This window comes from Toxorhynchites rutilus, chromosome 2 (assembly GCF_029784135.1).
Source record: "Toxorhynchites rutilus septentrionalis strain SRP chromosome 2, ASM2978413v1, whole genome shotgun sequence".
In the NCBI taxonomy this organism is placed as follows: Eukaryota; Metazoa; Arthropoda; class Insecta; order Diptera; family Culicidae; genus Toxorhynchites; species Toxorhynchites rutilus.
The window spans coordinates 233,527,297-233,555,286 of NC_073745.1; the positions used below are offsets into that span (position 1 = coordinate 233,527,297).

The 27,990-nt window shown below is 39.1% G+C and overlaps 1 long non-coding RNA gene across 1 annotated transcript; it reads right to left on the reverse strand.

The window, feature by feature from the left end:
- Positions 1 to 24,638: 24,638 nt before the first annotated feature.
- On the reverse strand, positions 24,639 to 26,707 carry LOC129770766 (uncharacterized). The gene is made up of 4 exons (XR_008742190.1): positions 26,211 to 26,707; positions 25,996 to 26,160; positions 25,555 to 25,933; positions 24,639 to 25,499 (listed from the first exon to the last, which is right to left on the reverse strand). It is a non-coding gene; the product is annotated as an uncharacterized LOC129770766 (long non-coding RNA).
- Between the last annotated feature and the right edge of the window lie 1,283 nt (positions 26,708 to 27,990).

The window sequence follows — 27,990 nt, forward strand, 5'->3', positions numbered from 1 at the left end:
CAGCATTCGGGTCTCGCGTGCATTCAGTGTGAATAACCCGAAATGGTAACAAATTGTGTTGCAAAATCACAATCCTAGTCTCATTATGTTGTCATGTTTATTATTTCGCATACATGCGCTTAATTATAAAGTCCAATCAAATCCCAACAATATTTTGCTGTGCACTCAAGCAAGTACGAGTGACCTCTCGTACAACTCATGATCCAGTGTTGTGCCGAAAGTCCAAATTGGGTAGATTGGCATTCTGCGATAGCGCCATCGCTCGGTTCCCACCATAGTCTGGGGGGAGGGAGTTCTGTCGTGAACCAGAACTGCCAAATCAGTGCGCCTTCTGTTTGTCTGTCTGCCCGCCGGAGCTCGGCGCAAAGACCTGCGCCTCGGACCCGGTGAAACTTGTAAATAAAATCGATATCTGCAAACCATAAATTTTCCGCGTGCTCTCGAGTCAGTCCCGTTTGAGGGAACGCACGGAACATAACCACAACTGCTGATGTTCGGCAGAAAAACTCGTAACAGAACCCGATCGCGGCAATCGTGGCAAATAAATATATTAGAAAGATTTGTTGGCGATTTACGGTATGATAAGCAGCAATCTTGATTAACATTTCTATAAACTGATTCATTTGTTTGTTCATGTACAATTTAGTAGGGATCTTGGGGATTTGGTCGGCATGTGAACAACAACACATTTTGTGAGACTCTTTGCTAGGCTATTAGTGATTTACTACCAACCCTAGAGTGGTTTTGCCCACTTCTAACCTTAATAACTAAATTTGTTTTTAGCGGAAATTTTGATAGGGGTACCGAGATTTTTTAGAGTTTTGCCATTTTTTATGCCAAATGCCTTGCCACAAGCCACGCCACTAGCTGATAAAACATGGTTTCGACATAAACGAGTTAAAAAATTCGTGTAGCGATATTATATCTTTTGAGGTGACCTCATACTTTTGGCTGTAACAAAATCATATATCGAAAAATCCCTTTTTTAGCTTCCTAAAAATGCATAATCTTTGCCGAGCCGCTAATTCAAGATTTGTTTATACAAAATTTCAACTCAAATCTGTGCTTAGTAGGTTTCGACCGATTACTCGCGGTTTACTCGAGGTTAGAGGGGCAACAATTTTTGTGGGACGGGTCTGGTTGGGGATATGGATATGAGGTATCATTGTCTCAACCGAGGGTTGCCGCACGTACTGTAGCATTGTGCATAATGAGGATAGCACCAGGGATAGCATCTGGTATTCGACTATCTGTCGAGAGTGGGCGACGGTTGTTTCGATAATGTTGATGATAATAGGTTTTTCAGTTATTCAATAAAATTATAATTTTGAATGTGAAAGACGCGATTACCGTTCTGAATCATATTTCGGACACTTTGTTCTAATTTCTTGAAATGCTTAATGCACTGATGATATAACTATAAACTATCATAATTGCTTCTTTAGAGTAATCTCTTGGTTTCACTATTATTTCATATGAGAACTATATTTGAATTATAACATAATCGGCAAAAAACTCATTATCGTTCGTGTTTGACGTTTGCTTAGCGTGAGCACGTAGAATTTACCCGTTCATAAATATTTAAATTCCTCCCGTGTTCCATCAGTTCTCATCATCGTTAACAGTTTACTGTGATTGCTGTGATTTCGCAGTTGACTTTAAAATATAATCAAGTGTAATGTAATTTTCGTTCAAAAAATTACAAAATAAAGTGTCCGAGATTTGAATTGAATTTGTCCGAAATTTGATTTAGTGTCCGAAGTTTGATTTATATTCGCTTCATTTGAAAAGCATTTTATTCGATAATTTTTTTATGTTTTCAATCAAATAGGTACCAAAATAGAAAGCTTAAAAGCATATTGCACTAATCTATTAAAAATATCAACCAAATAATACCTATGCATAAAGTTTAGACCTGTTTTCTGCATCATATATCTTAAGCGTCCGAAATATGATTCAGAACGGTATAAGCAATTGATTATATCTCGAGAACGGTTGGTCCTTGAATAAAGCGTTATGTACATTTTTTCATGTACAATCACGTGTAGATTCTATTTTTCATGTTACTTCTTAAACGGTTTCGATTTAACAAAGTATTAAAATTTCATATATATTTACAAAAAAATTACATCTTCATTTTGATGAATTTGACATCATTCGTCAAACTTCGTTAAATTAGAAGTGTACACACCACCACGCACAGTCGAATAAGGCCTACCTGCATTAATTATGCATCTTGTGACGAAATGTCAAAATGGTAGTAGAGCGAATAAAAACAGTATAGAGAATGAAAAATATAAACAAAAAGCAAACAGGTGGATTGAGTTGGAAAGTTTTTTTTGAAGTGTTTTTTTTTTTATATAAATCGTTTATTTTTACAGGCTCAGTTACATTAGTTTAAAGGAGCCGAATTCTTAAGTATATGTTTTAAAACTATACATAAATAATTTTCCTAACACTATGGTTAGTAAGGTGGAAAACCGATTACTCGCGGTTTACTCGAGTTTAGAGGGTGACATCTTTCAGGAAAGGGATGGGATATAAGGGAATTGTTACAATGTTGATGATCACACTCGATTCTTAAATCTATTGTATATTTACATTTCAACTTATTTTACTATTTATACCAAGGGGGCCAATCGCTCGCAATGGATGAAAAGGAGGGTATAAGGACATAGGTACAATCACACACGAAGATCGATAGCTTTAAGGAAAACATATATATGGGACATGTAATCAAGGTCTAACCGAGCCAACACATCTCTCACCGGCACATTGGGCTGTCTTCCTCGGGCCCGAAGGGAGTTTTCTAAATTCGATCTGGCGACAAGATACACCTCGCACGACCAAACAACATGCTCGATGTCGTGATAACCTTGACCACAGACGCAGAGATTGTTGCTGGCAAGATTGAAACGAAAGAGAAGCGCATCTAACGAACAGTGATTGGACATGAGTCGGGAGAAGGTGCGAATAAAGTCCCGACTCAAGTCCAGACTTTTGAACCACGGTTTGAGGCTAACCTTAGGGATAATCGAGTGAAACCACCGGCCCAATTCATCTTCGTTCCATTTGCGTTGCCAGTTAGCGATGGTATTTTTACGGACTAAAGAAAAAAAATTCATTGAAGGCGATTTGACGCTGGTAAATGTCGCCTTCAATCGCACCTACCTTTGCTAATGAGTCAGCCCTCTCATTACCCGGAATTGAGCAATGTGAAGGGACCCAGACAAAGGTAATGACATAACAGCGTCTGGATAAAGCACTCAAAATTTCTCGTATTCTCTCAAGGAAGTACGGCGAGTGCTTTTCCGGCCTCACTGAACGGATAGCTTCGACAGAGCTAAGACTATCCATTACAATGTAATAGTGTTCAACAGGTCGTGAGGCGACGCTTCCAGCGCCCAGTATATCGCTGCCAATTCAGCAATATACACTGAGCAAGGATTCTGAAGACTGTGAGAGATGCTAAAAATTTCGTTGAACACTCCAAATCCTGTGGACTCATTCATAGAGGATCCATCAGTAAAGTACATATTATCACAATTGATACCCCCATACTTTGAATCGAAGATCGTTGGAGCGATCCTCGATCGTTGATAATCTGAATATCCATGGATATCCTGTTTCATGGACAGATCAAAATGCACAGAGGAATTGATGTAGTCAGGAAAACAAACACGGTTGGGAATATACGAAGAAGGATCAACCTGCATGGAGATGAATTCATGATATGAACTCATGAATCCGGAGCGAAAATTTAGCTCGATCAGCTGCTCAAAATTTCCGATCACCAATGGATTGATAACCTTACACCGGATGAGGAACCGAAGAGATAATAAATTGAAGCGATCTTTCAATGGGAGTACGCCTGCCAAAACCTCGAGACTCATGGTATGCGTTGAGGGCATACATCCCAACGCAATACGGAGACAAAGATACTGAATTCGCTCGAGTTTAATGAGGTGTGTTTTGGCAGCTGATTGAAAACAGAAACTGCCATACTCCATCACTGAGAGAATAGTTGTTCGATACAACATTATAAGATCTTCGGGATTAGCTCCCCACCAGGTGCCGGTAATTGTACGGAGAAAGTTTATTCTTTGTTGGCATTTTTTACTCAGATAACGTAGTCAGGGAGGGCGGCACCAGCAAAAGTGACTCGAAACGAGTCGTACGGCGTAAATTTCTTTTCTACTCCTTCCTGGGTAACTTTTCCAAGTTGGCGACATTCCAAGATTTTGACTTCCATCGAAGGAAGCCTCTTGAACCTACCAACTCCCATACTTTCTATAGTTTTGCACGTCAGACCCGTTTCAGATATAACGCCCCCAATTTCTACGTTATGGGAGGGAATAAAAACTCGATATTCGAGGATGAAATGCTTATCAGCAACAATATCGTTCGCGTCCTTTCGGTTAGTCACGACAACTCGCAGTTTGTTCGGTCTTACTTTGCAAATTTCGGAAACAGAGGTGTATCTTTTCAGATCTGTCATAATCTGTACGACCCTCAAGGCTTTACCTTTAGGTTTGGGCCGGAAAAAAACAACCCAAGGACCAACGCCAGGCGCATCGTCCGGATAAACCCTGACACGGGGAGCGGAAACAATAGGAGAGGAATTCGAGGACAAAGTTTGAGTGGGGACAGTAACATCAAAGGGGGGAAGGGATGTCGATGATTGGGTGGAAGTATTGGAGGAATCAGGGGAAAGGTTTGCAATCTTTTTTTTGGAGGGGGGCTTGGTAGTGTGAGTTGACTCGTCCCCAGAAGAAGAATCTTCGGGCATAGGAGTCCGTTTAAGGGACTTACTACACCCTGCTTGAGCAAGCGAGGGGGAGTCTGAAGTGTCCATGTCTAGACCCCCACCCTCCTCCATTCTTAGAACGAATGATTATTAGCTTTACAATTTTTTTATCTCACTTGTAAAAAAAAATAAAAAAAAACTTAAATAAAATAAAAATAATCACATAAATTTGTTGTTCCGATATGCGCTCTGTTACCCTATTAAGGGAGACACAAAAGTCACGCGCTACGGAGACAACACAATAGCAGAAGTTATTGTTGTACTCAACTGAGCGTCAACCACGTGTTGACGATGCCGTTATGGTTATTGATCCACTACAGACGCCGATCCAGACCACTGCAGAGGCGCTGCTTCCTCGGTTCTGGCTGCTTTGGGCACTTTGGGCACTAATTCACCACAGAACACACGAGAAAAAAAAACCAACTCGTTGGGGAGAAGAGAAAAAAAAAACTTCGAGAACAATGCTTGAGGAGTGATGAATAGCACATCCAGCTCCATCAAGTTGTTAGCGAGGAATGTTTTTTGAAGTGTGTTCATTACGAAAAAGGAGGTATTCACAGAGAAATCGAAGAATTTATTGGTAATATTAAAAAATTGTACAATTTAATTGAATAATGTTGACCAATCGATGTTTTGATAGCCGCTGAAAGCCAAATAACCATTGGATCTTGAAAGACCTGAAAAGAGAAGATAATTGTAAAATTAAGAAAGAAACTGTAAAATGTAAGTAGAACCTGAAAAGAAAAAAAATGAAATTAATTAAATAAATGCAATTTCAGTTTCAAGCTGCGAAACAAGAAAATTGCTGCTGTGAAAATTTATTTGTTGTGACGACCCCGAACAAGAAGAGTTATACAATAAAAATACACCAAAAAATATCGAAGGGAAGGGATGTTTTGAGATACAAAAGTTTTAAATATTAAATTTAGTTTTTGAGTAAGATTTTTCAACAGTGCAATTAGAATGTTTTTTTTTCTAAATAGTTCATTTGTTTTCCAATAATTTGACAAACATTTTAGTCGGACATCCGGAATTTTAAGTAATGTTTTTCTGAGAGAAGGAGCAATGATATTGAATACGCTTAAAAAAAAACAATCGTAATTTTAATTGGTCATATGATCAGGGCCCGAAATCTTCGAGGGTGAAAAATGAAGAGCAACTCTTCTCTCAGTAGCTTCGCATCGACTAGGACTATTTCGGCATTCGCCATCATCAGAAAGTGAATTGACTAGGAAATGAATTCACGAGCGTTGAGAGCGAGGATGACTGATGAATTATTCTAGTCTATATTTGTTCTTATTGACATGACTCATGAATACATATCTGCTTCTTCATTCAACTGACTTCAATCCACACTTCTTTTCCCCCTGACATGAATCTCTTACCCGCGAACACAATCTTATTTTTATGTCCATATAAAGTGAAACGAAAACTTGATTTCTGATGCAAAATAGTAGTTACACCATTAATTGACGGATTATTGTCTACTCACCGTGAACTCAAACCAACTCAAACCAACGAACTTAGACAGTTATTAGGTATGCTATAATTTTCTGACTGTTTTTGTTCCACTGTGTCTTATTTTCTATCTCACTTTTTAGATTTTTTTAATCCAAATTTTTATGACTTTTTATTCAACTTTTCTCTTTTTTTTATACAACTTTTTCAGTTTTTTTTTCAGAATTTTGTTCAGTTTTTTTTTCTGATTTTTGTCTAATTTTTCTCTAATTCTCATCTGATTATTATCTGACCTTTATTTGATTTTTTAATCTGATTTACATCTAATTTTTACCTAATTTCCATCTGATTTTGGTGTACTTCTTTTCCGATTTTTATCCGATTTTCGTCTGATTTCTTTTTTCTGATCTGAGTTTTTATATGATTTTTGATATATATTTATTTTTTTTTGTTTTTGTTTTTACCCGATTTTCATCTAATCTTCAGTAGACTTTTGTATGATTTTTTATTTATTTTTTTTATTTTAAATCAATTTTTGTCTGATTTTACCTGATAACTTTTGCTAAGCTTTGTCGTATTTTCATCTGATTTTTGTCTGACCTTTATCTGATTCTATGTACAAGGATACCCCTAGGATTTTCAACAGGATTCAAGTTTGGAGAGTGAGCCGGCCAGTCTAAAAAAATAGTTTTTTGGTCCTTAATCCATTGCTTAGTTTCCTTGCTGGTATGAATTATTTTTTCTGGGGTCAGACGGACCCACGCAATACTTCGGTTCCTGGTGTGAGCTTCGAGAAGCTTTAAGGTTGGGCTCTTAAGGCCTCTTTTTTGTGATGGCAAACTCGAGCTTGAGGGCAATCGCTTTCAGGGTCGTCTCTTCGGGGAAAAGCTTATCAAAGCACGGCACGCATGCTACTCGTGGTGCTTCTCAGGGTTATACGAATTTTTTGTCCAATCCCTTAATTAAAGGGTCCTGTTCACACAGATAGATGGACATGTTACACACGGACCTTATTTTAATTATGGCCTTTTAATGAATATTTACCTGATTTGACCAGACTCAGGGGCTCACAGCAATATTTTTTTCAAGATAACTAAATATATATTTTGTTAACGTCCTCTCGTCTAAAACTTTTCACCGAATTCTCAGTGATCTAACTTTCGGTTCGTGTGATAGTCGATGTTGCAAGAAAATTAATTCTTCTGGCAATCATTCTTTCATCAATCAATCCCATACTAATGTGTATCTTAATGTGTTAATTTTTATGGCATGTTTTTCTACACACAAATAAACGAAGTTAATAATACAAATTTGATTTTTTTTCTGCGCCGATATCTGTACAAAAATGGTAGAAGAGAGGATTCTAGAACATGTATGTAATCCTTGCTATTCATTTTGAATGATGTGATAGCTATCTTGAGCTATCCGGTTGCACAGGATCCTGCTCAAACCATGCACGATCCTCCACCAAAATTCCTGGTTGAAATATACTGTTCCTCCTCCCGTAAATCACGCCAGTACCCACTGAAAGCATCAGGACCATCCAAATTGAACTTTTTTTCGTTACTGAAGATAACCTATACATTGATGAAATTTTCGTTATGGTATAAAGCAAAATGAATTCTTTTGAAAACATTCTTTGTCACAACATATCATGTCCCACTATCGGTTCATGTGAGCTTTGGCAAAACTCAGACGTCTTCCGATGTGAGATGTCGTAAGATGAGGAACTTTAACCTTTTAAGCCCTCTTTGTATGAGGATTGTTTACCAAAACTTGATGAATTGTCACCCGAGTAACATTTAAGTTTAAATATTGCTTTATTTGCATAAGCGATTTTGAAGTATTCGAAGCTGTTCTAGCTATTTCTCGCTTATGCAGAGAGCTTCGACTTACGTGGAGCTCTCTTTTTTTACCGTTTCTTAGAGGATTCGCCAAATAATTGGGCACTTCTTGATGGGATCGTCTATCCCGACGAGCAATTTCTCTGATGCCAACATATTCTTGGTGAAATGCATCGATTTGTCTTTCCTCTCTCTTGGTGAGCACTTTCCCCTTCGGTATTTTCCAAGATCATCACCTGGTCTTATAGAAGTTGGGCAGAGTGTATTTAAAAACAACTGTACTACAGTAGATCAAACTAATGGTCGCAGTGGTACAATGCTCCTACAGAAGGGAATTTAAAAATAAAGTAAAATAATTCCGTTTAGAAAGTTTAGCTCGAAATGTTCTTAATTTTATCGATGGCCCTGAAAATATTTTTGAAAAACTTCGTCTATCGATTTTCCGTAGCTTTCCATCTTTGGCACCGAAGCACATTTTCTAACGGAACCTATTCACCCTTCCGAGCAGCCTGGGTCTTTTCAACGGATCGCAATGCTCCCAGGAAGGAAGTTGCGACCGCGTTGATCATGTTAGCTCCATATTCGTCAGTTCTCCGAGTGTTGTACGTGACTGTATTTACAACTATTTTGCTTGTACCAACCGGGTGGTTCAGTTCGAAGAATTTTTCATCATCATCGTCAGACCGCGGAGAGTTCCTCGACCAAATCGCATAGGAGAGCGCATCGGAATTTATGTCCACTACACCAAAACCGTTGAAACCTTGCGTGCCTCCTGTAAGCCCTTTCCAAGATCGGAGGCTGCGTGTGGTGCGCAGTGCTCTCACGTTGGCAATGCGTGTGGCTAGAAACTTGCCGTGAGTGTACCTGGAATTGGCGGACTTTATGTTTGCTACAAACGGATGGTGCCCAATAGAGCACGCATTAGGATTCCGACGTGTCGCAACCACTTGATCATACTTTTAGGAAATGTACGCTTGGGTTGATGAATGTTTGCTAACGGATCGTTAAAAAGTAGAACGAGAATGGCCCGTTTGGGTCAGCTTCGGTTCGTTGCGACTTTACCTTCTCTCGCATATTCAGAAATCAACTTGTTCATCGATTAATTGGTGACGATTGGATTTGTCAAACAGGACAAATTGCGGCAGACCCGAGAGCCCCTCGCCAGCTCGTCTAACCGGGGACCAAGCTTCGCAGCAATACAACGAGCGATGACAAACGTAAAAAATCTCTCGCCGGGATTTGCTTCGTATCTGTTACGTGTAAACTAGCGATCTAATTTTTTCACAGATCGAAACAGATCAGCGCCGCTTAGAAGGCCAGTCACGTGTGCGGAAAGCACAACTCCGACGATGGTACAGGCAGTACACACAAGGACTGTGGCCGGGGAATCCAGCTCCAAAACCGCATTATTGGATCGCGGCATAGTTTCAGTCATAAATGTTTAATTGCAAAATCCAGTCTCGCTCCGTCGGCACTCCAGGACTTTAGCAATGAGCCAAATAGTGCCTCACTTGGCATTAATTCGTGTGATCGTGTGAGATTAGCGGAGGTTTTGCGCAATATGTGTGTACATATCGGTGCGGAAAATAATTCATCTCAGGAATTCTCCTCACTGGTTTATGATGAAGTGTTGCAGCGCAAAACATTACCTACGGACGCCGCGCGCAGGTCGTGGAAGACCATCTGGGAGTATGGAGCGAGCGCACAAAGTTATGATTGACCGGAGGAATGCATCTGATTTGGCTTGTTAGACGGCAGGTTACCGCGCAGCTTCAAAGTAGATCGTAAAAATGTGTATTATTTTTCTGATGAAATTTCCTTTCACTTTGCCTCTTACGACGTATTGCCTGTTTGCGCTATTTTTATGGAACTTTAGGTATCCAGTAGGTTGAGTGCACAAGTTTGTATCACTCGCGGAGAGTCTGAGAGACATTTACCCTCATCGAGGTTTCAATAACAGGGAAAAAACAAAACAAGCGGAATTGCCACGACGTCAGCTAACTGTGCTGTTGCATTTTTATGCATCTATTCAAAACTTATTCATTTGAAGGGGTTTCAACCCTTTGCGGTAGTATTAAAATTGGGCATGGGTGTTGTATTATTCTGTCGGAATTATTTTTTATTTAGAGGAGTAATACATAATTTGTAAAATTATCTATCTATCTATGTATATAAAAATGGATTTCTGTCTGTCTGTCAGTCTGATTCTTATGCATTCGGAAACTACTGAACCGATCAACATGAAAATTGGTATGTAGGGGTTTTTGGGGCCGGGGGAGGTTTTCGTGATAGTTTGAAACCCCTCCCCCCTCTCTAAGGGAGGCTGCTATACAAATTGAACACAAATTTCTACATTACTCGGGAATTAATCAAGCAAATGGAACCAAATTAGGCATATTGAGGTTTTAGGGTGCAATAAATGTTTCTATGGTGATTAGACTCTCCACCCCTCTATCTAAGGGGGAGCTGCCATACAAATGAAACACAAATTTCTGCATTACTCAAGAATTATTCAAGCAAATGAAACCAAATTAATCATATGGAAATTTTAGGGTGCAATAAATGTTTCTTTGATGGTTAGACTCTCCACCCCCCCTCTCTAAGGGGGGCTGCCATACGAATGAAACACAAATTTCTGCATTACTCGAGAATTAATCAAGCAAATAAAACCAAATTTTGAATGTGATGATTTTAGAGTGCAATAAATGTTTCTATGATGGTTAGATTCTTCACCCCCCTCTCTAGTGGGAAGCTGCCATACAAATGAAACACAAATTTCTGCATTACTCGAGAATTTATCAAGCAAATGAAACCAAATTGGTCATATTGAGGTTTTAGGGCGCAATAAATGTTTTCGGGGTGGTTAGACACTACACCCCCCTCTCTTAGGGTAGGCTGTCATACAAACGAGAAGCAAATTTCTGCATAACTCAAAAACTAATCAAGCAAATGGAGCCAAATTTGGCATGTGAAGATTAAAGGGGACACGAAACGTTTCTGTGGAGAATATACACTCCTCTCCCCACTATAAGGGGAGAGGTCTGTCTTTATTCTATCATATTTTCTGTATCAAACATGTATTCCATATAACGGAGAAACATGTTATTTTCAAGTGGTTCGAAAATCTTGAACGAGAATTGTGTCTGAAAATAATTTGATATTATAATGATGAGTTTCGGTAGAAGTATTAGGAATTTTATAGTAAAAGGTAAATTCAACGGGGTCGATTAAAAGTTCAATCAGTGAACAGTTCTGCGATTGGACTCATGAACTTGCGCTTAGTAAGGAAACGTGAATGTTTGAAGGTATTTATAACGACAAACAAATTTTGGGCGGGACGAAGTTTGCCGGGTCAGCTAGTGAAAGATAAACAAGATTTATTTTGACGTAGGACTACGTCTTTATTATTATTATTATTTTTATTTGATCCATCTGACTTACAGTCTACATGAATATGAAATTATAATTAGCGATTGGAGCATGTTGTTGCTGTTGTGGTGAAGCTCTTCGTTTATCATGAAAGCGTGGATGAACGGTGCCACCAAGAGCCTGTTTGTGCACCTTAGGCCAGAAAGGAATCCATCAGGAGGAGAGTGATGCCACAAACGGTTCCCCGGGAAGAGTTCGGAGCAGCCGCCACACACACACATACACGCGCGGAACTTTTCGTTTGGATGCCATTCAGCATCGAGAAAATTCCGGAAAGATTCAATCGTTGCTGAAAAATAATCTGCCGTTCCTCTGGGAACTGAAAAATACATTCATGCGAAAGAGTTCATTTTAATGTTTTCTATCCATATAACACTGCAACCAAATACATTTTGTTTTGTGTTTTTTCAATCGATCGCAATTAACATGGAAGCTTCTGAAAATTATTCTTCCCCATCAGTAGAAAATTTTCGTATCCAATATTGTATGCGCGCGCAACGGAAAATGTTTTATATAATTTTCAATCGATTATTGCTCAGTCGCCGAATGTTTCAAACTCAGAGAGTTCATTCCCCTCTTGTTTGCCTTCCAAATTGCTATCGTAAACCACACCTTCTCTCGATTTAATCACGCACAATAAGCATACTTAAGCGATATTCTGGTGGTGAAACGCATTAATTTTTCGTGAGGACATCGACAAGGTAACATCATAATTGAACGAGCTAGACGGCGAGGAATCGAGGGATCGAGGTTTCGAGATATTCATTACCTAGCCTGACCTAACCTGAAAGATATGCAGTTTGTTTGGAACTGTGAGGGAGGGCAGAAAAGCCGAGCCATCAGGAGGAGAAGAGATAGTGACCAAGAGAGTATCAGCATCGAAAAACGGTTCTCCGGGAAGACATCGAAGCAGCCGCCACACACACACATACACGCGCGGTATTTTTTTTTCGTTTGGATGCCATTCAGCATCGAAAAAATTCCGGAAAGATCTAATTGCTGCTGAAAAATAATCTGCCAGTTCCCTGGGAATTGAAAAATACAATAATGTGAAAGAGTTTATTTTAATGTTTTCTATCCATGTAAAACTGCGACCAAATATTTTTCAATTAAGAGCTATTAACAGGTGGTTATCGAGTTAGCATTAACCACTGGTAAGTTTCGAGTATCGGAGAGAATCTGGGAAGATGTTATTGTTGCTGAAAAATAATCTGTCAGTTCCCCTGGGAATTGAAAAATACATTCATGCTAAAGAGTTTATTTTAATGTTTTCTAACATATAACGCTGCGACCAAATACACTTGGTTTTGTGATTTTTCAATCAAGTGCAATTAGCAGGAAAGCTTCTGAAGATTTTTCTTCCCTATCAGTATGATATGTTCGTTTCCAATATTGGATGCGCGCGCAACGGAAAATGTTCCGCATCGCGAAAAACATAATTCTCAATCGATTATTGCTCAGTCGCTGAAAGTTTCAAACTCAGAGAGTTCATTCGCCTCTAGTTTGCCTTCCAAATTGCCATCGTAAACCACACCTTCTTTCTATTCAATCACGGACAAAAAGTATACTTAAGCGATATTCTGGTGGTGAAACGCAATCTGTTAGAGGCGAATGAACTGAAAAGTTTAAAGCCTCTTTAATTCAACATCATCATCATGAAACGCAATCATTTTTCGTGAGGACATCGACAAGACAACATCGTTATTGAACGAGCTGAACGTGCTGGACGAGCTGGACGGCGAGGGATCAAGAGATTCATTACCTGACATGAAACGCATTCAGTTAGTTTGGAACTGTGAGGGAGCGCAGAAAAACCGATCCATCAGAAGAAGAGAAGGAGACCGAGAGAGTATCAGCACCGAAAAACGGTTCCGTTTGAGACATCAAAGTAGCCGACACACACACATATATATATTTTATTTTTTTTTATCTGTATTATAGTGATTTTCAACTCATTTGGCTGGTTCGTCACTTTTTACTTCCATTTTTGGAAGAATGTCGGGAGTGAGAATTGAACTCGTGACCTTTAGCGTGAGAGGCATGGATGTTACCACTACGCCAGATCGCCTCCACCACACACATATATACGTGCGGAACTTCTTTTGTTTAAATGCCATCCAGCATCGAGAAGATTCCGGAAGAATATTATCGTTGCTGAAAAATATTCTGCCAGTTCCCCTGGGAATTGATAAATTCATGCGAAAGAGTTTATTTTAATGTTTTCTAACCATATAACACTGCGACCAAATACATTTGTTTTTGTGATTTTTCAATCAAGTGCAATTATCAGAGTTTATTTTAACGTTTTCTATCCATATAATACTGCGACCAAATACAATTGGTTTAAAATACAATACAATTGGTTTTGTGATGTTTCAATCAAGTGCAATTAACAGGTGGTCATCGAGTTAGCATTAACCACTGGTGATGGACTTCGAGAAGAATCCGGAAAGATATCGCTGCCAGTTCCCCTTGGCATTGAAAATAACATGCAAGCGAAAGAGTACGAAAGAGTACCATACCATAGATATAACCCACTTCCTGTTTTTTTGTAAGCTTTTGGTATCCTTACTGAACCTGTGATAATTATATTTTATAATTCTCTTTCGCGTGACACCTTTCGAAACAGCTCAAAACATGCGATCCTGGTTTTCAACTACGTGTATCATAAACGTAATAAGTTTAGTGTATTACAGGTGTTGCCACAATACATGGCATTGGTGACAATTTTTGTTCCCCGGGTGCGAAAGCTTCACTCGACGCCACTGCTCAGGTGTATGTCTTTTCATGATGAAACGAAAATACAAGTCGAACATATTTCATTTTGGCACATGTCACATCTCTTACTGTTTTACAGCTCATTATAAGGGTTGCAGTCAGAATGAACTAACCCACCAGGAAATCTATCAACGTATAGGCCTATACGTTTGCTGGATACACGTGGAAAGTTCTTGGAGATACAAAACATCTAGCTCACTTTTAGTATTAGGCTGTCAAAAAAGTCCTGCGGTATTTTTTTTAAATTTTCATTTGTTCATAAAATTAGTGACAATCATCTGTTTTAAGTCAAGTATGCGCCGTTTTGTTCGATGACTTGTTCCCAACGAGATGCCAACTTCATAATACCCCTGTTATAGAAGCTTGCTTCCTTATTGGCAAAAAAACTCGGATAGCCAATTTTCACAGGCCTCTTTTGTGGCTAACTTCTGACTACCTAGCTCGTTCGCCATGGACAAAAACAGGTGGTAGTCACTTGGTGCAAGGTCCAGACTATACGGCGGATGCAAAAGAACCTCCCATCCGAGCTCCCGGAGCTTCTGGCGCGTCACCAAAGAAGTGTGTGGCCTGGCGTTGTCCTGATGGAAGACAATGCGGCCTCTGTTTATCAAAGATGGCCTCTTCTTCATGAGCGGTCCAGTTGTTGGCTGTACTGGTCCGAATTGAGCGTTTGGCCATAGGGAAGCAGCTCATAATAGATTATTCCTTGACAATCCCACCAAACACACAGCAGAACCTTCCTGGCCGTTAATGAGGGCTTGGCCACCGTCTGAGCCGCTTCAGCGGGCTTCGACCACGACCGTTTGCGCTTCACGTTGTCGTAAGTGACCCACTTTTCATCGCCAGTCACCATCCGCTTCAGAAACGGGTCGATTTTGTTGCGATTCAGCAGCGATTCACATGCGTCGATACGGTCAAAGATGTTTTTTTGCGTCAACGTGTGTGGCACCCATACATCGAGCTTCTTTGTGAATCCAAGCTTCTTCAAATGGTTAATAACGGTTTGATGACTTATCCCCAGCTCTTGGCCGATGCTACGGCTGCTACTATGCCGGTTTTTCTCGGCTAATTCAGCGATTTTGTCGCAATTTTCGACGACAGGCCTTCCGGAGCGTGGCGCATCTTCGACGACCTCTACACCAGAACGAAAACGTTGAAACCATCGTTGTGCGGTGGAAATGGAAACTGTATCGGGTCCATAAACTGCACAAATTTTATTGGCAGCTTGAGATGCATTTTTGCCTTTGTCATAGTAGTACTGTAAAATATGTCTGATTTTCTCTTTATTTTGCTCCATATTTGCGACACTATAACTCACGAACGACTTAACCAAACAAAACACTGTCAAGGACTATATTATAGCGCGCAAAAATAACCTTTCCAACAAGCTATAGTATGACTCGATACAATGAATACAACTAGAACTACGCAACTATTTTTCAACCATTTGCAAATAACATGTTTTTTCCGTTACATGGAATAAATGTTTGATACCGAAATAATGATAGAATAAAGACAGCCTCAAATCAGACAATTTCTACCTCGAGTTTTGCTCTTATCAACACATTCGGCGATCCATTTTTATTTAGATAGATAGAAGACGATATAGGAGTGCGTTTTATCACATTAAAATCCATTTCCATTTTCGAACGAAGATCAATTTCGTTAGCGCAAACATTTGTGTGTCATTTGTATGGCAGCCTCCGCTGCCGGAAAAAAGCGACTTTTTCCAACCCTTATGAAAAATTAGTCGCAATTTAAATTTTTTATATGATGATGGAAGTTGTAATTTTGGGTAGCCACCTTATGTACATGGTTGGAAAAAATCAAAATGTGTCGCTTCAGCTGTTCTTCGGCTAATTTAGCATGAAATCGCTCAAATGCATCATTGTGCAATTTTGACACAACTCTATCTTCATACAGAAGACATCAAACATAATTTTATTTTGGTGACATCAAATTCCATTTTATTCACATATGATGCTGTTTTCTTGCTGAAGCATACCGTTAGCAGACAAACAAATGTCCAATTCGTGACACCATCGAACAAATTCGTTTAAAATAACAGTTTGCCGGTAATTATGCTGCCTAACGAATGGCTGAGCAGTACGAGATACGCAAGCGCCCCAAACGCCACGCTAGACAGACTAGACCACTCCTAACGGACATCGAATGCCGAACGTACAACTTCTCTGCGGAAATCAACCCCGATAAGCATTCAGTGGGCGAGTCGCGCCATTTAAAGGTATTTCGTGATTGTCAATTGGTATCGATGGTGTAGAATGCAATTACTTTGCACAATTTTATGCGCGGATCATCAGCGCGAGATACTGCAACAAAGTAGCAATCAGTCAGCTCGGGATCGTGGCTCAAACAATGAGATCGGCAATTATTTGTAGGATTTTTTTTCTCTGTTTGTAAAAAACGGACACTTGGAATCCACGGGGAGAAGGTTTTCCTTGCTCGTCGAAACCGCTGCGCGATAGAAAACAACAATTTCAAATCACGGTACTAATGCCAAGCCTTTCGGAATTGTCTGCGCTAACCGATGAATGTCACTGTCACGCTTGTTCGTGATCTGAAACTATATGCGCAACGTCGTCGCTGCGAGCGCCCAAACGCAGGCTGGCTTCCAGTTGCGACTTACACGGAGATCATGTTTAATGTCATGATCGATGATTGACGATGCTGGTGATTGCCACGCTACTTTGTAAGATAATATACGGGCTGCAGTTTCAGAATGCATTAGAAAAGGTGTACTATCGGTTGAAAGATCAGTTGCGGAATATGCAGGTTTTGTGGGCAATGGACCCAAACCGGTAATAGATTGATAACACTTGTTTGCGCACCGCGGTGTTTGTTTTATATACGGAATCCAATTAGACGTTATCCTATCTGTTAAAGCTCAATTGAGAGAGCACACACAGAAAGTAGCTATTAATCTGTTTACGGCGAAGGTCTATTCATATCGCATTTGAAAATATTAGTAAATAAGTTAACGTAGAAAATAATGTTCCAGTTTAAACTGGATTCTTTCAGTTTTTTTTATCAATCCATTCATCCAGTTGAAACATAAAAACGTCGTTTTTTTTTATTTATGCACTTTTATCTATTTTTGGTTTTGTATTTTTGTGTTTCAGTTTTATTCATTTTATGGTAAAATCAATTTACAATTTATAAATATTATTTCTTCCTTCATCTTTATATCACTTGACCAATTTTGTATTTGACATTTATCGTTCGATCGATCCAAGGTTTATTCATCCTGGATCGATTTTTCTTTTTATTACGCACTCAACTTAGTGTTGTCATTCTCCTGCTTACACTTGCGAATTCAATACGGTTATCGCGCTGTTTAAACCCCTTGGTGTTGTGTTGCTCCTCACATATTTATGCCCCCATCAAAGCCGCACGCCCATGCCTTATAATGACAGAATCAAATTTTTGGAATCTCGGAACATCGCTTTCTTCTCCATCGGCGAAAAGTAACACTCGCAGTGCATGTGGTGAGAATATATTGTTTATCAGTCGTGTTTTATTTACCTCATGGACTTCTTCGTGGACGGCAGACGTGGCTGTAATTTTGGTCTTCCCATTTTGTCCAATTCGCCAAAAATGCCTAAACGAAGAGCTTTCACGAGCTCTCTTTGAGTTTGAACATTCTGAAGTGCAGACTGATTGATCTACCATTTCTTCAACGACTGGTGCAATGTTCATAGCAAGAAAAAATCAAACAAGAAGCAATCAAGCAATCTGTCTTTCGCGTTTGAAAAACATTTGGATTGAATTAGCCCGCGGGCAATCATCGTTTCAGTGAGAGCTAATTCATGTTCCGTTGAGTCGTTGGATGGCAGGTAGTCGTTCACGTCTTCATCGAATTCCATCTCAAAAAGGGGAGGCCAAGATTATATCGACACTCGAAGCTCTGCACCGCATTGATGTGAGACGTGTCTTCAGGATGCAACTCGGCGCTGATGCGCAACAAGATTTTCGTACCCAGTTGAGCTCCCACTCCTTGGGTACACATGCGCTCTGGCGAATGAGCACGCACCGAAACACAGATGAAATGTTTTGCTGTCAGCGCCGTTTTTGCGCTGAGTTTTGCGCTGAATTTTGCGCCGTATTTCTATACTGGGCGCTTGAATCTGGATTGTTCTCTCTGTTGAGATGTTTTTCCTCACACAAGCTTTTGCAAATCTTTTGTTGCTAATGCTACCATAAGGCGTTGAAATTATTCAAATTTTTATGTGTTTTAATGATTTTCCTAAAAAAGAAATTATGATCATGGTTTGACCACCTCTGATCATGGTTTGTACAAAAAATGATCATGGTTTGTCCGGTTTTAGAAATCACCATTTTTGAATGAAAAAAAAATCGATTTTTCAAGTAGATGTTGCATTTATCATTGTTTGAGTTTATTGTTATCATATTGATCCATTCATAATTTAGGCTTTCTTCAGAATATTGCGTTTTCTTGAGCATTTTAAAAGTGTTCACCTCAACACACTCAACACAGAGAAACAGAGAAACTTTATTTCTGCTATGCGCGAAGGACACAATAAACAAACTGCAGCGCGGCAAGCGGTTGCCATAGAAAACATGTGAACAAAACAACATTATTGAATTGGACAACTCATGATCAGAATTGAGTTCACCAAAATGCGTTAATTTAATGGTTTAGCTATGTAAATACGATACAAATGGTGAGCAAGCATGATGTTTACAATATTTATAAGTGTTGTAATCCAGAAAAGGTCTGAATACGTGCCAAATAATCATCTGGTGATCGATTAAAAGTTAGCTCGAATGAGGGGCGCATTGACACAAATAGAAGGTGTATTTTATAATCCTTTAAAACATGTGATTTCGTAAAAATATACTATCAAACTACTATAAATCATGTAAAAGGCAATTTCATTTATATGTTTTGAAACATTCGATTACCTGATTCGACATAGGTGTGCTGCATTAAAACATTCAAAAAAGTGGACAAACCATCATCATATATTCGACTGGACAAACCAAACTCATTTACCTTATATGGAGACGAGCTGTGCTTTGCTTATAACGAGCGAAGACTAAGCGGGCGCTAGAATTTGATGTGTATGTGTGCGTGTGTATATAATGAGGCGTGCATCACACAAGTGAGAAGTTTAGAGACGAATGAACTGCAAAAGTTTAAAGTCTCTATAATTCAAGACCTACCTACAAGTGAGAAGAGGTGTTTAGTATTTGGATTCTGTACCGGGAACATTTTGCGCTGTCGGGTTTATGAATTTTGTGCACTCACACCAAGATAGAATACGTGTTTGCTTTGAACGCGCGTTGATGAAAGTTTAACTAAAGCGCAGCACTGCGTATGTTTTCTGAAGACTGCGTGTATACTTCGGGTTGGAGAGAGGGAGAAGATCAATACAGGTGATGAACAGTCTTGCTAGTGGTCACCATCGTATGACTCTACATGGAGGAGACGTATGTACTGTGTCATAAATAAACATCATAAAATGAATAGTCAAACGACCGTCGAACTATAAATGTCATATGATATTTCGACTTTTTTTTTTCGTCTTATTCATTAGATATTCGGTGACTTATTCATCAGATATTCATGTCAAATGACATGAAAACTGCAGTCAAATTAGCCGGAATTAAAGGATGGTTATGATCACGAATGGTGGAATGAAAATATCATATTTTCACCGCTTTTCCGTGTACGTTCGACAGAAAGAGAGAACATATAAACGTTCAACTGATGGTCGTGTTTGCGGCTGTGCATTTATTTCTGATGTGACTGTTGGAACGGAACAATGCATTTTTGGTCACATTCACAGTACCTATTGAGCTGAAACTCTCACGCAAGGGCAGTATGTGATGGTTACCAAAAATGTCGACCGTTTACAACACTGGTGATGAATAGCGAGCGGTGCAGCAGATTATTACGGACAGACATTTGTTCGAGGTGTTCGATGTTTTCATGCGAGACCGCTGCAAACAAGTGCTTGGATTTTACTGCTATTAGCACACCCCCATATCTGGAAAACTCGCTGGCATCACGATTACGGTCACAACAGAAGTAAATGTAATCCGTTCGAATCCGTAATCCGTTGTCTTCGTACGTAAGCCTCTCACATTTTGATAGTAAACGGTGAAGACAGAATCCATGTCGCTACGTGACTTGCTGGTCCTAACAAGCATGGTACTGGAAATCACGAGACTATCAGGGAGCGAATAAGCCATTGAATCAGAGTACTTGCCTGACGATGCCAACTGGAAGGCCGCCTCACCAGTTTCAATCGCAGGGCCGAGACGATTTTAATGGCGGGATGCACATGAGGATGTGGGGTATGGTGTTGTAGTCCCGACTGAGGTAAACGGCTCAGGGGATTCCATAGAGTGGCGTGCGTCTCGGTGAAGCGAGTAATGTGTCCATAGGATTCGATGTGATGGTTCGAAATCGATAACATGACCAGGGCCCGAAATCTTCAAAGATGAAAATCGGCTCTCCTCTCAGTAGCTTCGTTTCGACTAGAACTACTTCAGCGTTCGCCGTCAACATGCTTTGAATTGACTAGAAAATGAATTGACGAGCGTTGATAGCGAGGATGACTGATATACTATCTAGCAAATGGTTATTCTAAGCGACGTTACTAATGAATACAAATCTGCCTCTTCATTCAACTTGACTTCAATCCACACTTCTACTCCCCCTGACACGAATCTCGTTACCCGCGTACACAATCTTATTTTTACGTCCATACGAAGTGAAACGAAAAATTGATTTCTGATGCAAAAAAAAGTTACACTATTAATGAACGGTTTAGAGCCCCCGCAGACTGCAGACTGATTTGTCGGCCGATAGTTTGGTCGGATTCTTAATCAGTACGGAGAGGTATGCATGTGCGCACATTACGTCGATTCAGTTGGGTCGGTTTTTGCACCAGAAGGGCGACTCGACCAAACTGTTGGTTGGCAGAAAGTCTGTAGTATGCGGGGGCTCTTATTGTTTACCTACCGTGAACTCAACCCAACGAACATAGACAGTTATCAGGTATGCTATAAAGGTCCTCGCGTTAGTATGGATGCGTGCAGTTTGGGCAGAATTCTGAAGAAAAATTTAGTTCACTTTGGCTCCGAGCTCAAATTTGTGAGTGTTTCTGAACACAACACTGTACACTATCTTATATGTTTGAGTAATTTTCGTGTACGACACAAAAAAATCTAGCCCAACTGTAATATATGTCAAACCACGTTGAACTCGAACATCGATGCATGCATACGTGATACATGAGAGATAGAGACACGAATTCATTCTGGGGGAAATCACTTCAACTGATATTAAATGATTTATGGCAAATAAACAATGATTTTTAGACACGATGATTATTTACAGGTCCTCTGGGTAACAGTTACGAGAACTATACCGTCGGGCTGAATAGTTCAGCAATTAGCAAAAGCTCGACATAAGGAGGAGAAAAAAAAGGATATCAAATCACGGCGTATGTCTTACGACCTCGAAGAAGGTCATTGTTTCAACTTAATGCTGATACATTTTTTTACAAACACAAATGCATCATCGAATAAAAAATAAGAATAATTGTGAAATTGATAAATTGAATATAACAGCATAGTGAGTAAAACAGGGCTTTTTCCCATGGGTTAATGGTAAGCAGCGTGGAAGTGAAAGGCTACTACATTCACGCTGTTTTTGCTGGTATTTAGCTGAGGTGTTTGCATGAGAAGAGAGAGAGGCACAATAAAATCAGAAAATCAGGTATTCTTCCCCGATTGTCAAATTTGCAAATTTAGGGCACATCAAGGTTTTTTTTCGGTCGTTGAGTCGAAATCCTTTCAAAGGTTGTTTTTCATCTCTGGATTAATTTAAAATTCATGCAGGATTTTTGGTGTTCAATAAAATTTGTAATTGACAGTTTCACAAAAACATGGAAAAGCGATAAATCCAAATTCCAATGTCTTCATTAAATTGTAAACACAATAAATATAATTTTATGATGTTGATTTTTTCAACCATTTAATTATTTTTTTTACTCAAATGTACAAAATTGAAAGTGTCAACGAATATCGATTGAAGGAGAATATATAAAATCTAATTACATAGTTGCAAAAAAATATATTGAATACATTACATTACATTTAAAAAGAAAAAAAAAAAGAATATGTCACGAACTAAAATGTTTAAGTTTCCTTTGATTTCTTCTACTGTCAGAGCTAGTGTTATCATGTCTATTATTTTTGGAATTCAAATATTTTTCTTCTCATATTTTTCTCTTCATGTTACGAATCCGTATATTGACTTTAGTTTTAATGAAATTTTGTAATATTTTCTCGGATACTGTATGTCTTGTGAGTTTTGGTTCCCTCCTAACTGTTGTTTCAACCCCCTTCCAAGTCTTAATCTGTTCAACGTGTCGATGGGTGAAGGGTGATTGTTCGGTCCTCAGTTTTGTCGAATTTGAGCAAACAATAAATTTTCCAGACAATCTTGGTATAGTTTACAGGTCATTATAAATCGTACTCCTTGATCGCGTTTCATATCGTCGTAAAATTCCATTGTCGAATTGACGGACATGACAATTGATACCTATAAAAACCTTTTTTTAGAATCAAAATAGTAATATTTCATAGCAGATTGAAATATTATACAGTAGAGATGAATTGAAGGGTCAATATTGAACTAGTGTTTAATTACCTGCACATTACGAGATACCGGGAATTGATGCCTTTTTAAAGTTCGTAATGAAGCCATTGAGGTGGCCATATTTTGTAACATCGCATGCAGCATGCCCAATGCCACTGCAAAGCACCTTTTTGATAAAATATTCTCTCTTAATGTACGTGAATTCATGGTATTGAACCACGAATCCACAGTATCGATGAAATCAGCAAGTAACCTTGCTTCTTCAAATTCACCGAAGTGACGTCGAAGATTTATTACCGTCATATGGCTCAAAAGATCAGTAGCAAGTCGTACGCTTTGACGCTCTGGCCCACTACACATCATATGACGAAAAGATAGCTTAAACATTGAGTTATAATCGTCAATCAATCTATCTGGATTCAATGAGCTAGCTTTGTTGATGAGAAGTTACAGCAATCGCTTGGTAATGCATTTGCCTAAAAAAGAGCGATTTATGATTTCAAATATTGCACTATGTGAGTATGAATACGACAAAAAAAAACAGAAAATTTTCAAAACTACATAGAATGATTTTTTTTAGCTTATTTAAATGAATAATCAAATTTGAATGTTGCAAACGTTTTCTTTAAAAAACTCTATTTTATTCTGCTATATTTGCAGAGTTATAGAAGAACTATGTTTAGGATATGTTTTATGTAATCATTTAATACATATACTTATTTTTTTTTTTTTTTTTTTATCTTCGCTTATTTTTCGTCGGCCTATTTCCGCCACTTTAGTGCCAATCACCGACATCAGGGAGGCGACTCCACCTGTTCCTACCTATCAGACTCAACAACTCATGAGCCGGGCCAACTTCTTTTACTTCCGCTCCGAAGGAAGACGTAACCAGAGATTTTTCGCCTCAGAAAATCCCAACGACGCCAGCTGGGATTGAACCCAGGCCGATCGGATTGTGAGGCTGTTACGCTAACCATACAACCACTGGCGCCGTTACATATACTTATATACCTTCATAAAAAATCCGTCATCAAGCAACCAGCTCCGAATCAATTTAAGAAGGTGTGGAGCATCGGGAAATATGTGAACGGCTTTTTTTTAGTTATGGGATGCCTAATCCATTTTTCGTGTAGTCTTTCAGGATGTCTTTACCACATTCTTTCCAAAATCCATGATTGCTTCCACCACAATCCGATACACAACCAACAACAAAGAATCCAGCGTCATGAAGTGCGATCATAATTCGATTTAGTATTTCCCGGCTCATTTTCGTATCATATGCCGCAAATATTGGCTGTTTCCAACTGTTGATCAATTCTCTGGCCCGCATAAAAATATCCAAGTTGTCATGGATATTTTTATGCGGGCCGACAAATTCGTCATTCTTGCTGTCGTATTCCACAGTTTTTTCAACCGATATTTCATCGAATGCTAGCATGGTTAGCCTTCCCTTTTCAGACATTGTCTTCGCAGCTATTTGAAATAACTCAATAACATCCATTAGTATTCCTGTATGCATATTGATTTTCGAACACCATAAACGGACAATTTGGATAGAAGGTACAGGGTGGGCCATTTAAAGTGGAAGGATTTGTTTTTGCAATAGCAAAGTAAAGAAGTGGAATTTTTAATTTGTTTTTTTGAAATTCATTTATTTTGGCCCAAGGAGATTTGTTCTAACTATTTTTTGATTATGATATCTCGTAAGTGACCGCCTCTGGCCTTGACCGCAAAATGTGCCCTTTTTTCGGCATTTTCCATCACTTTGCCCAATGTTTCGGCCGATATGGCAGCAATTTCTTGTCGGATATTGTCTTTCAGCGCAACCAGGGTCCTTGGTTTACCAGTATATACCTTGGATTTTAAATATCCCCATAAAAAAAAGTCAGGAGGCGTCAAATCAGGTGATCTCGGTGGCCAGTCATAATCGCCGTTTTTCGATATTAATCTTCCGGGGAACATTTCGCGCAATAATTTGGTCGTGGCAGCCGCTGTATGGCATGTAGCGCCGTCCTGTTGGAACCAGTAATTGTCCAATTCATTTTCACGAACAAATGGAACAATAAAAAGATGCCTAACTCTTGCGAACGATGGCGACCTGATGTCGATGGAGTCTCTGCAACACTGGCTCGAACGGCATCAATATTCTCGTCGAAACGTCTTGGTCGTTGTCTGGACAGTTGACTGGCATTACCAACACTACCAGACGATATAAATTTGGCATATAATCGACGTATAGTGTTGTCTCCAGGCGATGTTTTAACTTTATTTTTATTTTTCCACGCACGTTTAGTTAACACAATTGAGAAGTTATTTTGAATGTACAGCTGAACAGTTTCAGCGCGTTGTTTAGGTGTGTATTGTTCCATGGTTACAATTGTACTGAAATGACGCTTCCAACGCGGTATGACATTTGTTAATCTGACATCTCTGTCAAAAGTTATGGGGTTGCCAGATGCTTCCACTTTAAATGGTCCACCCTGTAGGTTCTTTTTCCAAAAGGTTACAAACACCCTCTCCGTGATACCTAAAATAAACGCAACATATTATTTTTGATGTGTAAGAAAAACAAAATCAATTACCCAATAGTGAATGATAATGCGATTTCTTCAGCTGTCCAGTGCAGTTTTTTCTTCAGGCTTATAATAATATCAACTTGATTTGGACTAAGAATTGGTCGTAGTTCAGATTTTACGCGCTTTACAAACTCCTCTCTATTGAATTTTTGGAGGTTTTCGCATGCTCGACGAAGATCAGTGATGGCATTCTGATTGTCATTTAACTCCTTATCTTTTTGTTTCAATTCCAATTGCAATTCCAGATTTTTTTGCTGATGATGATGTTGTTTCGAGAAGGTAATTTTTTTTCCTGCAGAACTGCGTGCGTATGAATGCTCATTCAGAGGTTGATATGTGCTAGTAACTATTACAAGCTCTTAACCGTTTTCACTCAGCGAGGTTTCTGGAAAATATATGAAAATGTTAAATGTTACATTGTTATCAACACAAGTAGTGAAGCCTTACCTTGTGTCACGTTAAAATTTTTCGGGTCAATTTGACTACAACTTTTGTTTTGAAATTGTTTATCTGTATCGATACTATTTGTTTCTACAACACTTATCGCATCAAACAGTAGCCGCATGTTTCCACAACTATCAAGCGATTTATTTGAATGAATCGACAGCACAGCTAAAAATAAAAGTTATTACAAATAGTTTCAACTCCAATGAAATACATACCATTCTTCCTTTACTTCGCTCGGCAGTTTTCTTGTACAAGTTTTCTATGCAACTGTACATTAGTTTCGAAACATTCGGCATGAAAATGATTCGAACACACGAAAAAAAAAATCTTTTCTCCTTATTGTATTTGGCAAAATTGTATCCATTGCTTCCGAATTTCAGGTGGATTGGTGGAGCTTCATGAAAGCTTACCTCTTGTCTACAACTGGAATAAGTTTTCCCACAATTAGAAACTGAACACTTCATTTTCTAAAATTTGAACGCAAACGCAAATTGTTTCGTCTCCATATACAACTCAAGCTTCCGGAAATCAAAAAATAAACAAAATCTGTGACGAATTTACTTAGTTAAGATCTCCAACCGAAAAATAACCTTTTGCTAAAATTAACACACTCTGCAAAAAGAACATATCAACACCCGACGAAGCGACGGAAGTTTGCCTCGAAACCGCCACAAGCCATTAACTAATGCATCTCGATTGCTCAATCGACAACGCAATTCATCAGGAAGAAATAACACAACGCCTGCATGTTAGATGGATTTTTAATAAGCACCCCCAATAAATTATTCACCGCTTGGCAAACTTGCTCCGCATAAACAGCCAGCGAATATAAATAACTTTATGGCGATGCGTTCGGCATCTACTGCGGGAGAGGAAACGTGATGGCATCTCTTCAAGGTGTGATCGATCTACTGCACTCCGGTGGGCCTCCTGGAGGAAAATAACAATATTCAGACAAGTAAATAAATATATAATATATGAAAAGTCTGACGAATGCATCGCAAAAGATGGTAGAGGCTGCTGCGCGACGCATTGTGTTGTGGTCAAGAAGATTTTCGAATAACGTGGCACGGTTGAGCTGTGGTGACCGTTGGAGGGATATCTCTCCAGTGACGAGAATATATTGCTAATGACACAGAATGTGACATAAACTAAAGATCATACAAGACGAGGGCAGATCACGCCTTGGTTCGAAATGGAGAGCTACGAGCCGAACTTATTAATAATTCATTCCTTTTTATTAATTCGATACAATAACACGCTGGGCGTGCCACGGGTCTTGAGTTTTAAACGAGAAAACAAGAATAGCGGACTTGTTAGGAGTACAATTTTATGCTTTTGGATGTGTTGTGGAAACACGTGTGATTCAGGCACGAATATAAATTAGAAAGGCCATAAATCACATCGTTTATTGTGGTCCAAATATTTTACTGCCACCTTCCCAATGCATGTTTATCGATGTTTCCAAACAGGGGTCAATTATCCGTTGCATAATTTTATTACAGCCTTTAAGTGGTTTCATTAAGCAAAATTGGTCTTGATAACAGTGTCCGTTATTCTGTAAATGGTCTTGCAAGCGAAGCCACGTAATATATGTGTGTAAATCTCATAAAGACGGTATGATAACGGTGGGCATTATACCGTCTTCGTGAGATTTACACATCGTGTATACTGTTCCGTTCGCACTGAACACTACTCGCTACAGTGCAACCACTTTCATGTTGCAATCAAGGTAATTAACACAAAGGATACATACTCTTCACACCTCGTGCTGAGAAAACTAGTTGGATGATGCAATGATTAGTTGTAATTACAAATAACTTTCTTCCCTGGGTGAACTAGTAACATTGCAGGTGAATAAAACCAAACGGTTTGATGTTTCTGCATGTCACACGTCAAAATATTCAAGGCTTTTGTGTTTCGTGTAAATTGATACTTCTTTGGAATGTTGTGGAAAACAGTGCACTGGATTGTCCGTCCGACTGTTGTTATCAG